We start from the raw sequence: 15,621 nt of genomic DNA, 5'->3' as shown, positions 1-15,621 counted from the left end.
AATCGAGTTCTTTCATCCCTTGACACAACGAATTGCAATGTTTTTGCAGTGAACACTGAACACATTTCCCATAAATGTTTTGACAGAGCACTTTTTCAGACCTTTTTCTACTCTCTCTGCTTACCTCTAACTGCAGAGATTTCTTTCTCCTGCTGGGGACAGCAGCACTGCTAAGCACAGCCTGGCATTCACCAGCGCTTCCAAAGCAATGGAGACTCATCTGACACCGAGCACAAGCAACTGGCTTTTGGCAAGAGACAGCTTTCTGCTCACATTGCAGTGGAAAATTTGGACTGATTAAAATAAGTCTTGACATTTTTGTCCTTTTCAAAGGCTTAATTCATTTGTTGTAGTTCCAGCTTAGTCACAAAAGGATATTTAAAGCCGCACTTTATTTTGCACTTTACAATATGTATTGTCTTGCATAATTTCTGTGTTAAATCATAATTCGGGAGCTTCCTTTAACAACGTACAGATATCACCTTGATATACAACACTATTTTTAAAGACAATGTCAAATTTGCTGTGTTACAAGTAATAAATAGCAAAAAAGGAAAAAAAAATTGAATTTGGTCAAATAAGTAACATTAACAACACTACTCAGAGACAAAAAACTGTCCATGTATAAACGTAAGAAGTGGACTGCTGCTGTTATGCTTACACACATTTTTATTCCAAAAACAACTTTTCAAAAATGACTTAAATGTGTGGGTTGAATGTGCCTCATTTTAATGCAATATTTGTTTAGCTTGTAAATAAGAGATTTAGCATCTTCTAACCTTCAGCCTATGTACACACTGTGGCCCCTGACACTTGATAGGACTTTTTTCCATTTCATACAACATTTCCAGGACAAAGCAGGTGAGACATAAAATCAACAGACCAGAAAATAAAAACCAAACCAAAATAAATAAATAAATTTTAACCTGCCACCCCCCCCCCCCAAAAGTATGCCCTCCAGTAATCCTCTGCAACTCTACGGGCTGCAAAGTTTATATTACCAATATTTGGCTTTCACAGAAATACACACTTTATTACAATGTGTAGAGTCTAGAAATCCTGAAAACCTACTTGAGAGGCCCTTCTCCACATTTATCCCTCTGCCCATCACCTGAAACAGTAGTAACCATGGTACCACTTTATAGCAACTGAGCAGAACTGCTTGTCTGCTACCAAAAAAAAAAAAAGGCACTGTTATTCCCTGAAAATACAGAAAAGGGAGAGACAACAAAGTCGCAGTGGTATTCTAGCTCTATGCTTTTAGGATTTCTTATAGAAAAAGTTCACTCAATTTATATAATGAAGAGTGGGTTTGTTTTTTTAAAATTTAATTATTATGGTTCTATAAAGCTGAATGGAAATCCACAATTAAGGTCCCAGGTTTTTTCACCAAACAAACAAGGTCCATCAGGAAAACAATCAAAGAACAATCCTATTGATGCACAAGGCACAATGTAACCTAAATTTCTTAACTGCAGCACTGGAGTCAATACATCCACACAGACAAAAAATTTTAATCTTTTTAAATCAGAAATTTTAGTATTTTTAAATCAGAAAACTAGAAACTTGCTCATCAGTCCTATTACAGGGTAATCATTCTACCTTCGAGTGAAGCAATTCAAAGATGAAAATCATCACATTTATCTTTCTGTAAAGTGAAAAGTATTGTTTCGGCGTGTGGTAGTTTGGTCTGGGCCTTCCTTGGTGACCCGTTTGTAACCAAGGAAGGGCGCAGATTTACCCAGTATTCCCTACAATATTTATGTAAGCCAGACTATAAGAAGAAAGGAGGAAAGGCCTTCGCTCTCTTTCCTTCCAGCGGCTTGGAGGTGCAGGTTCCCTGCTGTTGAGTCTGCCGTGTTGGGGAGCGAGGCCTGGTTAGGCCTTGCCGACCTTGGGAGGTGGAGGTTGCCGGCGATCGTTCCGGAGCGACTCTCGGTTGTCCCAAGGAGAGTAGTGAGCTATTTCTTTGCTAACTCTTTTAGTTGCTAGATATTGGGCTACTAATCGGGATATATATATATATTGCTTTAGCTGTCTCTCTCGTTTTGGTTTTTCTTGGTTGTTTTTCTCCCTCTTCTCCCTGTGGTTTGGGGGGGGGGGACTTCTTGTGGTAAGGTTTGGAGACTTGGCAGGGAGCCAGCTTCAAACCATATCACGGCGACTGGAGACACAGAGGGATGAGATATCAAAGCAGAATATTACTACTAAGTCTGTTTTAATTTCATTTCTATTTAAGAAAAAAGAAACAAACAAACCAAAATAACAACTACAAAACCCAAACCAAACCAAACCAAAAACCAAGAAAAAAACCCCAAACCACTAACCACCTTATATATGACAAGAATCCTCAAGTTTAATGACCCACTACAGAACCCTACTGCAGCACAGCTACCTCTTGTCCATTTCACTGGAAGCCTGAAAACATCAAGTGCATTTCGTAAAACCTTATCACCTACAAATGTGTTTACAGGCAACTGTCAATTTTTATTAAGGAGTACAGTTCTGACAATGGTAAGGAAAAGCTAGAAAACACAAATTCTAAAAGCTCAAAATTAAGCAAAATAAAAACAAATGAATCATCTCATCTTTGTAACCTGATGATTTTTGTGGAACTCAGCTACTGTAATGACATAGGTCTTATGGATGTTAAAAGAAATTTATTTTAAAAGGATAGCTAAAAGGGCTAAACATTTGCAGACAGTATGAAGACTGAAGTCAGAGCAAACATTCAGAGTCAACAAATTCTACAAAAGCCCCCAAATCCAACAAACTCACAAGATTAAATATGTTTTTACTTCTAATAATATACTGTAATTTTCATAATTAAGTTTGCCAACAGCTTACCTTCTCTGCTTTGCAACATAATCATAAACAGGAAGATAGTTTGCAGTTAACATAAAATTTTTGCTAAGTCATACCAGAAGCCGACTGGGAAGAGTTACAAAAGGATCTCATAATAATGAGTACACTGGATGGTAAAATGACATCAGTTTAACATAACGATAGGCAAAAATAATGCAGATGAGGGGAAAAGGAGACGAGCAACGAATAGTATATACACAACACTAGGTTCAAACAAGACACTGCTACAGAGGAAAGATCATATGGACATTACAGGCAATTCGATGAAGACTTCTGCAAAATACTCAGCAGTTGATGGAATATAAAGCAAGCAAAACATTTGGCATTATCAAAGGAAAACAGAAAAGAATTACACTACTGTGTATAGTCATGGAGCATGTAACTCTGGAATGATAAAAGAGAACAGCAATAGCACCATCAGCACTACGGAAAGGCTTACATATACAAAGAGGCAACAGTGAAGCTTTTGACAACAGAAAGAATATGAAATTCATACAGACTGATGACAAGGACCACTAGATTTTGACTAGGATGCGGGGGCCACTCAGTGTTTTACCAATGGGGAAGCCACACAAAAGACAGCTATCTCTGCATACAGCAAACCGCACGAGGGTGAAGTTAAATGGCAAGCGATGTGCTGAAGGTCAAAAACGTGAACAAGTTAAAAAATAACTTTTCGGCTTAAAAATCAGATTACTTAGTCATCAGAATCAACACTGGCTACTATGGTCGAGAAGGAAAGCCCTCCTCAGTAAGCCTCTCACCCCTGGTGACTTGAGCCATGTGCCAGTCAAGGCACACACTGCTGTCCTCAGCTTACCCTTCTGCCTTCTCCACCTCAGGATGGCAGCTCCTTACAAGCAGTGTAGTTCTGCAACCAAAGATGGCTACGGGTCTATAGGGACACGCTGATCCTCAAGCCCTCCTGTGAGAAACTCAACACTTTCATCTCCTGTTTCAAACAAACGGATTTCACAGGTGGCAGACTCATCCTATCTAGCTTCGAGCAGTTAAATGCATCACTGGTGACCAAAAAGTATGATCTCCTTCACCGTCCTCATGCCATTAGGGAGACAGGTACCTCCAGATGATGATATTCAGAACATGAAGGCACTGCTTTATCTCCTGGGGCCACCACGAAGCCATCTAGTCTGACCTAACTGGACGGACATATGCCACACTGCCACCCAAGGACTGGCAGGTAACACCAGCGACTGTGCCACCTGCTCTGCATTCCAGAGGAATGATTTACCAACTTGGGAAGGCAAACAAACCCTTGCAGAAACACATTTGTTCTCAGGCCTTATTCCCTCGCCTTTTGGTTGTGTCCTCCTCTTCAAGAGACTGGGGAAAGAACTTGGAACAGAACAAGAGTGGAAAACCAGAGAGATGAAAGGGACTGCACCCCTAATGCTCCATGGAAGTGTCCAAAGGCTTCCAGCTCCAAGGGCAAGGTCCAGGTGATGGATTCAGTTCCAAGTATTGCTCTCCAGCTTCTCCCCTAGAGATGGATGTTGTGGCTTCTTACCACTTAGGACCTTTTACAGCAAAGATTAAGCTGATGGTTTGTTCCCCGCTGGCATCTCTACTTCAAAGAGCTGCTACTGTGGATACTAAAGCCTTTGAAAGTGGCCTCACTGCACAAAGTCCTGAGCATTAAATGAGGTCTTTAAAAAAAAAGGGGTGGGGGGGAGGGAGAAGAGAAAGTGCACTGGCTTTATAAACACATCAGTGGGTCCACTTTCAAAGCTTTTCATGTCTTCTCTAATGTGGCAACGAAAATCTTGGGGTTTTTAGCCACGCTCCACCCCCCACCTCCCCCAACACCCTCTGTAAAATTAGGGCAATAAAACAACGTTGTCCCAGCGTTAGCAGAGGGGAACTAAAATACACAACAGAACTGTAAAAAAATACACATGAAGTAAAAAAGTTTTTAAACACAAGCACTAGAACTCCAGGACAGTGGCGTGCCGTGCTGTCAGAGCATGTTCAGCATGCCAATAAGGACTGCAGCACTGCAATCCCCAGCACCACCAGCCCACGCACCGGCATCCTTCTCTGCAAAAGACTCTTGCCGGTGGGAGGAGGTGCGCCCCAGGCCCCACTGAGTTTTGGCTAACAGGGTGAGGTGATGAAGGTGGGAAAGCTGGTATTGGTCTCCTCATGGCAGACAGAGGCTGTAGCTGGGGATGTTGTACCACAGGTGAACACAGCCATCAGGGAAATCCCATATATGTTATCGCAGCCTTTTAAGTAAATAAGAGTGAGACCGTGCTGAAGTCCTGAATCATTAACTGGGTGCAGAGGTACACTCCTGCCAGTGCTGAGCCCCCCTGCCCCACCAGAGGCACAGCCAGAGGTGTCTGCTGACAAACCAGTACAGCTTTAAGCTTGAAAAATGCATATAACTGCTGATAACAGCACTGCAGACAGCCTGGAAAGTGGAAAGAAATACCAAAAAAAGATAAAAATGGACTAAAACTGGGCTTTGCTGTCCAACAAGGCATATACTTTCCCCATCTCGATTTCAGGAGGAGTGTACCACAGAGAGCTGCCGAAAGAGAGTGTCAACGCACAAACCCGACATGCTGAAACCTTGCATGGAAAAATCATCCTTCTGAGTGCTTGAAAGTAATGGAAATCTTGCCACTTGGCAATTTTAGGTTAGTTTTAGGCTAGGTTCAAAACACTGCGCATAATACCTATAAAGTGCAAAAATCATGACAGATTCAGGAAATTAGAGGGTGGGGGGCTGCACCATTCAGTATATCTGAAGAATATATAACAGAGCATTTTGGTAAAAAAGCACCAACAACATTAAACTCCTCAGAAACTCAAGGAAAAATGTATTCAGTCTGGATAGGAGAGAATGCTAGAGGGTTAAAAAAAATTAAATTATTTGTTAGGCCTAGGTCTTAAAAGTGATGAAACACAAAAAACATACTGAAAAGCTGCCTTCAGAATTCCCACAAGAAACCCAAAACAAAACAAAACAAAACAAAAAAACATCTCTAACCAAGTCCTAGCTTCCTCCTTCCATAAAACTACCAAGGGAAAACACTTCTGCATTTTTCCTTACTCGTACTTTCTAATTCTGCCTATAGTCAAAGGCACTGCACTCCCCGTAGGACAGAAGATTTTACAGCACATGAACTTCCAGACTGACCTGGTCTCTATTTATGAGTTCAGCAATATGCAACACCCAAATCTTCCCAGAATGCTGTTTATCATCCACTCAGAAACTGACAAAAATAAAACATTGATCTAAATAGAAAAAATTAATAGACTCTGATATGAACCATCTGTTCCTATTTCTGGACACATTTCTTTATGCAGCGATTGTACCACTAAATCCCTCCCACCGTCTTTATTAGCTATTATTTCTGTCTTACAAAAATCACAAAGATGAAAAAACATTTTTATGAGTGTACATGTATTATGTACGTGCGTATGCATCTGTCAACATATATCTAGGTAGAAAAAGGGGGGGGGGAAGAAATTAAAAGAAAAGAAAAATAATAATAATATAAAAAGAAGAGTGTGAACCTCTGTGTTTATCAATTTGTTTACAGCTGAGTTCTTCTAACTGGCAAAGTTTCAGGTATCACAAGCCCCCCCGGTCTTTTCTCAGACCTAAGACTCCAGGAATCCTGCAAATCTTCTGCAGAAGCAGCAAGCTGCACACTGGCAGTTCTCAACAGCTTTAGTAATCATCAGTAGCACAGAGTCCCCTAAAAATTAGTGTTTCTTTGTGTCAGTTATAAGGATGTTGCATTGAATCCCCTGTTAGGTATGCTCTTCAAATTTCACATCCCTGAAGTTTTCCTTTTCTAGCATGCTTGAAATATTGAACTAAGAACTTGACATTATTGGAGGGAGAGCTTGGTGTTTCAACGGCCTTATTACAAAAGAATAATAAAAAAATGTGGAAATTAAAAAGTTGGCAGATTCTAGAAAGGGGCTGCATAACTTCTTTCTCCTCATGTACTCTCTATTCCAAATAGAGCCAAAAAGTTTTCTTCTAAAAGAAGACTTTTTAAAAAGAAGACTCCGTATATCAATAACCAACAACTGTCACTGCATTTGCTAATAATGTATAAGAAGATTAATTTAATTAGTCAAGCAGTTAATACTGCTATTATTTGAACTAGTTTTCAGCACTGACACTCTCTTGAAATTAGTTTTATATTCCTCAGGCTATAGTTTCAGCCTGTTTACAGACCAGTTACATAGCACTGGTTCACATTAGTTAACCATAACACATTGTATTAAACATATCAAATTAGCTTTCCAATCAAAGCTTTTAAAAAGAAAATACATACTAGTAAGTTTTAAAGCAAGTGGTTTTATTCTCTTTTGCTATAATTTTGTAACAGCCATATGCATAAAAAAAGTGAAAAAATAATTTGGCTTAAAAAAAGGTGTTTCTTGCCTGGAAGAGGAAAAAAAAAATCCTCAAAGTCAGAAATTTCTAGTAACATTAGGAATCAAGGTATCACTAATAGCTATCACATGAAATTTAAATCTTAGCAATGTGTCTAATGATTTAGAAAATTAAAACTGTATGCAAAATCATTAGTAAGGAATTCTAATTGAACACTAAGTCTTTTTCTCATCTCTCAATGCTGTAAAAACTGAATATTTTACAGAGCTTTTACAAATAAACACAGTGCAGACTATTCCTAACATACTTGTGAGCAACACAGAAGATGAATTCACAGCAGAGGTGAGACCTGAGTGCCTGAAATCCCACATAACATTAAGAGCCATTTTTCTTGCTTAGAAGAAAAAAATAAATTGTAGCACACAATTATCTTACATTTCTGTAAAATATACACTTAGAAATTAAGAACTTGATTTGACTTTATAAACACTCTATAGTCAAGCACTATACTTCAGGACCTGTAACTCATTAGAAAATTCTACCTTAGAAAAATGAAGAGACTAATTCTAAACAAAGTAATTATTCCTTGAAAACAGACAGACTGCACACAGTAAGACGTTATCACACTAATAGCTCTGACGAAATCCACAGAGCAATTAAGCTAAATGAAAAGAAGTATCAGAATGTGGTCCAAAACACTTTTGACACCAACTATTTACATAATAAATGTAAATACAGAATGTTTACTACTACCTCTACCCTCCAAGATGAAGGTTCACTTACCTATCCATGTAAAGTACTACTATATATACACCTTAATCAGGAAGTATTTTTTAAAATCCTTTTGTCACTTGATTGTCTGTCAGTAGTTTGACTCAAACTATTTGTCTGAGTGATGAATGCAAATTTGCACTTTGGTAGTCAGGCATAAAAAGAATAACTCTATATATTTTGATCTCCAAGGTAAGAAAAACAGCCACTTAAACCATTTGAAAGTAAGAGACTGCCTCAAAACAGGAGACTGAAAAGTTTTGTCTGAAAGCTTTGTGTGAAAATTGTTTTATTTTCAAAAATTGTTTGTTTGCCTCACATTTTATAGCTTGAAAAAGATTATTTGACTTGCTTCTAATTATTAGTCTTTGCTTCACAAGCTTAACAGAGTGCACACAAACAACGCATTTAAGCATCAATAGTGATAGACAGCTAAATATACTTATCCATATCCTATGGATTTATAATAATAACGCTCTGCATCCTGACATGTGCTCTCCTCGTTAGCAAAGCCTGAAATTCTCAGAAGAAATGAGGCTGATTTTATTTAGAAGATGTAGCATTCAAAAATGACCAGCTCATGAACTGAATACATGCCAACAACCTTGCTGCAGGTCTTCAGCAAGTACCTGGCCAGGGAGCAGGGAAATTGTATCAACCTCCTCTGAGCAAAGTCAGTTGTGAGGAGTCAGGAGGTGACATCGTCATTCTGAGCACTTGTCCTGCATTTCTCCTTGAAAAACAGGAGAGGTGATGGACACTTGGTCTAGAAGGGCCTACTTAATGCAATACTTTTAAAACTAGTGTAACTCATCCCTAGGATAAAAGAAGTCTTGAAACTTTCCCAAAAATTACATCAATGAGAGGTTTTCTAGGCAGTAAAACATTCTTTTACCTAATTTCTTTTTAAGACATTGATCTTTAGTCTTCCTCAGTTCATACACTTTTCTTTTTCCTACCAATGTCCTATTTGAATAAATACACCTATATGCAAGGTTCATGGCTCTTACAGGAGAAATAAGATGACAACATTTTCTTGCTGTCTCACCAACTGTTACTCTTAGGAAAAAGAAAAAACTAAAAACTCTATTACATACTGTACATATAAACGATGCTTCTATAATCCAGCTGAAGTCAGCATGTTAATTCAGGTCTCTAACTGGGTGAAATCCTGAAAGGTATTGAGCACTATCAATGCATATGGCAGTCTGAGAAAGTTGAAGAGGCTTCATCACATCCCAGGATGAGGAAATGTTCTCAGATCCCTCCTGCAACACGATGGTAAAGTTTGCTTTCCATCTAACAAATAATAACAGCTAATAACTAACCTATTCTTCCAGAATTTCACAGACTTCTGCCTAAACATCTCTTCCTTCTCTCCAGAGCATTTAACATAAATCTTAACCATTCCTCCTTGAGGCTCCTCCCCTGCAAGAAAGTTGGTATGCCTTAGCACAGTGAAATCATTGCTCTAAAAGCCAGCCTGCTCATTAAATTATTCTGCTAGCTGTGTGTTCTCTCATTAAAAATGTATAAAGATCAGATAATTGCAGCACATATTATTAACCTTGTTTTCCTTCCTTTCATGTACAGGTTCTGTTTTGCTGCTAAGACAAAGACCTGGAAAGAACAGGGGAAACACTCAGCTAAACTACAATATGAAAAACTCTTCCAGCTTTCCTTCAAGACCGCAAGGAATCACAGTGCAGTCAAAAATGCCCATACTTTTACAACAGGGTAAAATACTGTAATCTTGTTGTATGGCTCCTTCAAGCCTAAAACAGGCAGTCTTGGCTTTAGTTAAAGCCTCCAATAGGGAATTATTTAGATCAGCCAGTCTAATTCAGCTAAATCTTCAAACATAGCTGCTATAAACTTCACAGATTTCCAGGCTGACTCCTTCTCCTTCTTAAAGCTAGGCAGCACTTCCAGAAAACAACCCAGCTAAAAATCCAATTAGGGTAGCAGCATTTCTGAAACATACTGACCTATTTCTTTTTTTACTTGTGTTAATATGCATATACTCATGTTCTATTTCTGAAGAGAGCTATTTACACTGAAAATTAATACCCTTCGAAAACAAGTTACCATAAAGTCCACCTATTGCACCCAAACAGAATCTATTCACCAGAGTAGCACTGTTTCCCCGACTCCCCCAAGCAACACATACAGTATGCAGCATACTGCAGCAAACTCTTTAAACATTCGATAAAAGACAAGGATCCTCCTACCTTGTTTAGCCCTGTCTATTCGACACATTCCCAACGTCAACAGGAACATCTGATATAAACAAACAGCCATATCTTTCCCATCGCATCATGGTAACTAATTCTCACGTGAACGATGAGCAGCCTGTAATATTTTTTTTTTTCCTCAGAAAGCCTTGTGCCTTATCTGGGGATTTTTCCTCAGATGATGAAGCAAAGACACAGCCTAAACTCTGTTGCTGAAAGACTGCAGCCCTTCCTTCTCACAGAGCCCTCCCAGCATATGGTAGCCAATCACACCCAGCTTCGTCAGCCCTACTGCTCTTAAACTGATCCTAACGGGATGATTGACACAGCAACACAGCACTTCTAATGTGTAAAAACAATGCATCCATACCAATGAACCAGGAATTTCCCTCGCGCAGGGAAGGAGTTTTACTGGTGAGGTAAAGCGATACCTCCATGAAATAACACATGCAGCAAAAACAAACAATTCCCTTCCCCTCCACTGCAACAGCAGCTATACCTTTTCTTGCACAAGGATTTTCAATGCTTTTGCTAATTGTAAATGCATGCACAAACAATGTTTCTGAAACTGCAAAACTGCATTGATGCTGTTTAGGCTGTAAAGGTGTGCACCATAATATATCAAACCATAATGTGCAGCCAAAACACACTCCAATTCACGCAGTAATATTCTCATTTTAATACTGCATAATCTTATGTGCAGCGCCTGCAATTAACTGCAATACAAGCGTAATATCTTACTGAATTATTTCAGACCGGTTGTTGGGGACTGCAGGTATGGGATGCTTCTCAGTGAAAACACCATCCAAATGATGGTGCTTTAATTCATATCAGCAGCAGACAATTCACATCAGCAGCATCTAAACTGCAGTTCGTGCAATTAGCTTGCAACTAATGTTCATTTGTATCAAGGTTCTGGCATAAGGACTATGATACCAGTTGCCATTTTCAAGTCAAGCTGTGGGCAACTCGACACACTTCGTACACAAGGTCTGCTGTCAATCAGTTCTCCCACAAATTTTACTGAAGTTTTAAAACATGAGAACAAAGCAGCCAAGGATTATTGAATAAGAGCTGCAATTAAGAAAAATACAGAAAGGAACTTAAAGCTGAAAGTCAGTCTTTATCCAGAAGGGGATAAAGATTGCAGTGCAACACTACTTTAGACAGCAATTTAGGCAATTCAAGCCATTACACAAAAAAATGTGTAAAACGTGTTTAAAATGCCACTAAAAGTTTAGAAATATGAATAGACAAGATGAAAACAAAGCTCTCATTCACTGGCAGCTCTGTCCCAAGGCCCCATTGTTTCCTATGGACTATTTTGCATATTATAAACACAGCTTCCCAAAAATCCATTATTCCTCTATCCTGTAAGCAACAACTCTCCTTTGGGCTCCACCATCTCCCACCCAATTTGTGAAAACCCTCCCCTTCCAGGCATGGATGAAACATGCTCCTGCTGAGAAGACTCCTGCCAGCCAGCCCTCGTTTTCTATTCAATCACCCCCTCCATTCTGCTCTATTCTGCCCTATATAAAAAATCCCAAACAACGCCCCTGCCCTCTGCCCCCCCCCAAAAAAAACCCCAAACACACAAATAGTTGATTCTAGTGGGTTCAAGAGACCCTGGGGACAAGGGTGGTAACTCCATCCGTTACTAAGATGGCTTGGTGCATCTTGTCAGGATTTTCCACATACTTTTGACTTTGCCAAACTCGAGCTACCCTTGTTAAAATTTTCCATGCTGGACATCTGCTGCAGGATTTTTTTTACTTTTCTGCCAAAACACAGTTTGCCTATTTCTGAGTTAGCCTAGACAAAACCATGTTCCTCTGCTATCCTTGTAACTTACTCACTGAGGAACTCTGGCTCCTCTGCCCATGTTGGGGCAGTCTTGAAATTTGGCAAAGAGCTGATCCCTTGCTTTTTTTGGGTTTGGGGTTTGATTTTTTTTTTTGTTAAAATCAAGGTTGTTTTTTTGCTATGCATATGAAAATATTTTCCTATTTGACAAAGCTTTAAAACCTGCAAGAATTCAGCTGACTCACAGCATCTTTTTGGTTTTTGTTTCTGACCTCTACAGTGCAAACCTCAGAAAATGTTCTGCAGTGAGTGTCCGTCTCCTTCAGCCATCCGTCCGCATGCGGCTGGAAAGGCACCAGCCCCACAGTGCGACTGAGCATGTAATGGGCTCAAGTTACAGGAGATTAGCAGGATTTCCCCTGTAACTGCTGCTCCCATCTGCCAGAGACCAGACATTGGAGCTGACAGCAGGAAGACAATCTCGCCTGTTGCTCTCATGACCCTTCGGCTGGTGCCCCAGGGACATGCATGAGACCAGCACACGGCAGAGGGGGTGTCAGAAAAGGCCGGTGGGCCAAAGCATGGCATGAAGCTGGGCAGAAGAGGGAGAGACAGCAATGAGAGGGAAAGGGAGGAGGAGACGCAAGAGACAAGAGTCTGGAAATCCTGGATCTGGTCAAGCAGAAGGTTACAACACAGAGGAAGATGATGCCCAAACCAGAGAAGGGAGAGTAAGCAGCACAGGCACCACCAGCCACCAGGAGCCATCCATCCTCTCAACAGACCACATGCACATATCCCAACATGTGGCAAGATCTTCCGTGGTCTGTTAGTTTGCCTCTAAAGAGGGAGGAAACTTGCAAGTTACCTCAACCCCTAACCCCCCAAACCCAAGACAAGTCACTAACACAACCCCTCAAAAGGTGAGGGTTCAGCACTGCCTCCACAATCCTATTTCAAGTGCCACTGCTTCACAGTGCATACACTGGTCTTCAACCACTGTAGAGCTTTAACTGCAGTCAAACGGGGTTGAGGTGCTCCCAGATACCATCCCTAGGACTCCTGAATCAAAACCACAAAACTAGCAGCCACACAGATCCTTGTAATTATGGGTTACTATGTTTTAGATCCTCTTATGCCCAAGGATCAGAAGCCCCTCAACTCAATAGGGAATGCCAAAAAAATATCACATCCCATTTGTGGACCTTTTAGCTAGGACTCATCAAAAAGCTCAAAAGAAAATGTATGCTCTTTCTCAAAAATGGCACTTGAGGAGTGCCATAACAAGGCATGAATTCACGGACTAAAGAAAAAGGTATTTTTAAAAATAATTGCTCTGTACATTGAGCAGTTGTTCCAAAGTGACTGATTCCAAATGGAGATATGCCCATGCACCCATTCATTTTCCACATCAGTTAAAAAGAAAAAGGCCAAAATTTCAATTTTCAAGCCGATTTATACAACCATATTATATATTTCATTGCAAAACAACATCATCTTAGAGAAGCTGAGAAATTCAGATGTCAAACTCAACAAAGAATAACAAACAAAGGTAAATTCCCAACTCAGAAAAATGCCATCTGCTCTGCTTCACGTGCTCCTGTAATTAATGAATCAAGGGAAAAATGCTGCTAAAGGTGACTATTACGCACAATTTTCTGAATGATGTTGATATAACTTTTGGAGAAAAGGACAATTTTGGAAGTAACAAAGAGGAGGAGAACTGAAAAATGCAGAACCCACACAGTTGTTTTTCCTTCTTTACTCTTGAATCATAGTGATTAGGTCTAATTCCAGAAACAACAAAACTTGTCAATTTAAAGGGAGTTTTGCAGGAAGTGTGGAGCATATGTAACACTAACACTGAAGTCACCAAGCAATTTAAGTGACACTCAGTGTAACAGATAGATGATTTTGAGCCTTGCACAGATGACTTATGGCAACAGTGACATTTTGGTAAGTTCAGCAATGATAAAAAGAACTGCAAAACTATTTCCTGTGTCAGTAATAGACACTTCCTTTAGTAACTTCCCACAACTGTTACTATGAGCAAAATTCAGCCTTGGTAGCTATGGTCTGAATGACAGCATAAAGAAAAGTCAAAGCAGCTGCCAAGATTTTAAAACTAGGCACTCATGCATAATACCACTGATGCCAGCATTTGCAAAATACCTCAATCTCTGTATCAGAGCTGAAGTGATGGTAGACATCACTATAGATTAAAAAAATTAAGACAAATGTCAAAATTCCAAGTTACTAACAGGAAACAAGTATGTTGTTCTGAAAGGGCTGGTCTGATTTTGGTTTTAAAAATAGGCTTATCAGAAGAACTTTAAGTCCAGCTTTTCAACTGCTTTAACTTCCTAGAACCCAGACATCCCAACATCTCCGTAATCTAGGAAAACTGGAGATTGCGCTCAGAAATGAAACCAGACTATTCTATTTTCATCATATATTCTGAAATATAAAATGAAAACACACCACAGAAGCAAGCAAATATTCAAGTTATATGTTAGGAATCAATCTTACCAAAATTAAGGTGGCTCCTGGAAGACTTCCAAATGGTCTCTCTCCTTCCGCCGCTTGCACAAGGAATTTAAGCCATGTGTAAATTGTGAGATCCAAATACATGGGTTCAGACACACATCCAGTCTGCATCCTGACTTTATTATAGCGGGACACCAATTCCCCATCAGGATGAAAACTAAGTACACATGCACCATTCCTTCACAGGGTGGTTCTAGTTGGGAAGGGTGATGAAGGCATCAGCCAGAGGAGAACTGCAGTACACTCCAACCAAACTTCTGTTGCTGAGTGTTTGAGACACATATACTGGGTGCCATGGAAAGCTGAGCTGCCTCTGGATTTTAGCCTTATGCATTTAGCTTGAAATATATTTGACCAAATATACACAACTACATTTTACTGAGTCACTTTACTCCCCCTCTCTCTTTATAGTCACTGAAGAGAAATAGGCATTTGTGGGCTGTGATTCATCCTATCCCAAAGCAGCTATTCTAAGAGATTCCATCATATCCTAAAAGCATCTGTGTTTCTCTACTGGTTACCTGAGATGGTCACACTTAGGCTTCTTCTATCGTGTCCTTCATTAAACATGTAAGAGATAAAGTCTTACTACAGAAGAACCTTTATTAGGAATATAAATATTTAGACACTTTAGTTACATGCACTCAATAGCCCTTTTGATTTTCAAATTAATTTCAAATAACTGAAGACATTATCCTATAGCTAAAGGACACCTCTATTTTGACAATGTACAGTTACAGCTTTGGTGTAAATCCTCAGCTTGCCATAAGCATGTTCCAGCTATGTTGCTATATAAGCTACATAAGCTTGTTCTCTAAGCTATGCTGAACATGTTCCAGGGCTTTTTTTTCCCCTGACTGAACATCAGTCCTTGCACTCACTCACACCTTCCTCCTCTGAATAACTGATTGACACCAAATTAACATAAGAGGAGTTGGACTGGGATTCTTCTCCTGATTTTCTTTTTCATTTTGGACATGGACCTTTCTGGGGAGAGGAAAGGTCAGTAAAATA

General features: G+C 39.7%; 1 protein-coding gene and 1 long non-coding RNA gene across 2 annotated transcripts in view; one reads left to right on the top strand and one right to left on the bottom strand.

Annotated features, from left to right (window-relative positions):
* Positions 1 to 15,621, bottom strand: part of MBNL2 (muscleblind like splicing regulator 2) — a 108,940-nt gene that overhangs the window by 81,926 nt on the left and 11,393 nt on the right.
* Positions 4,568 to 13,802, top strand: LOC135409901 (uncharacterized). Its single transcript, XR_010428416.1, has 2 exons — positions 4,568 to 9,757; positions 12,341 to 13,802. It is a non-coding gene; the product is annotated as an uncharacterized LOC135409901 (long non-coding RNA).

The sequence above is a fragment of the Pseudopipra pipra genome, chromosome 2 (assembly GCF_036250125.1).
Source record: "Pseudopipra pipra isolate bDixPip1 chromosome 2, bDixPip1.hap1, whole genome shotgun sequence".
NCBI lineage: Eukaryota > Metazoa > Chordata > Aves > Passeriformes > Pipridae > Pseudopipra > Pseudopipra pipra.
This window is presented reverse-complemented; position numbering and strand designations above follow the sequence as displayed.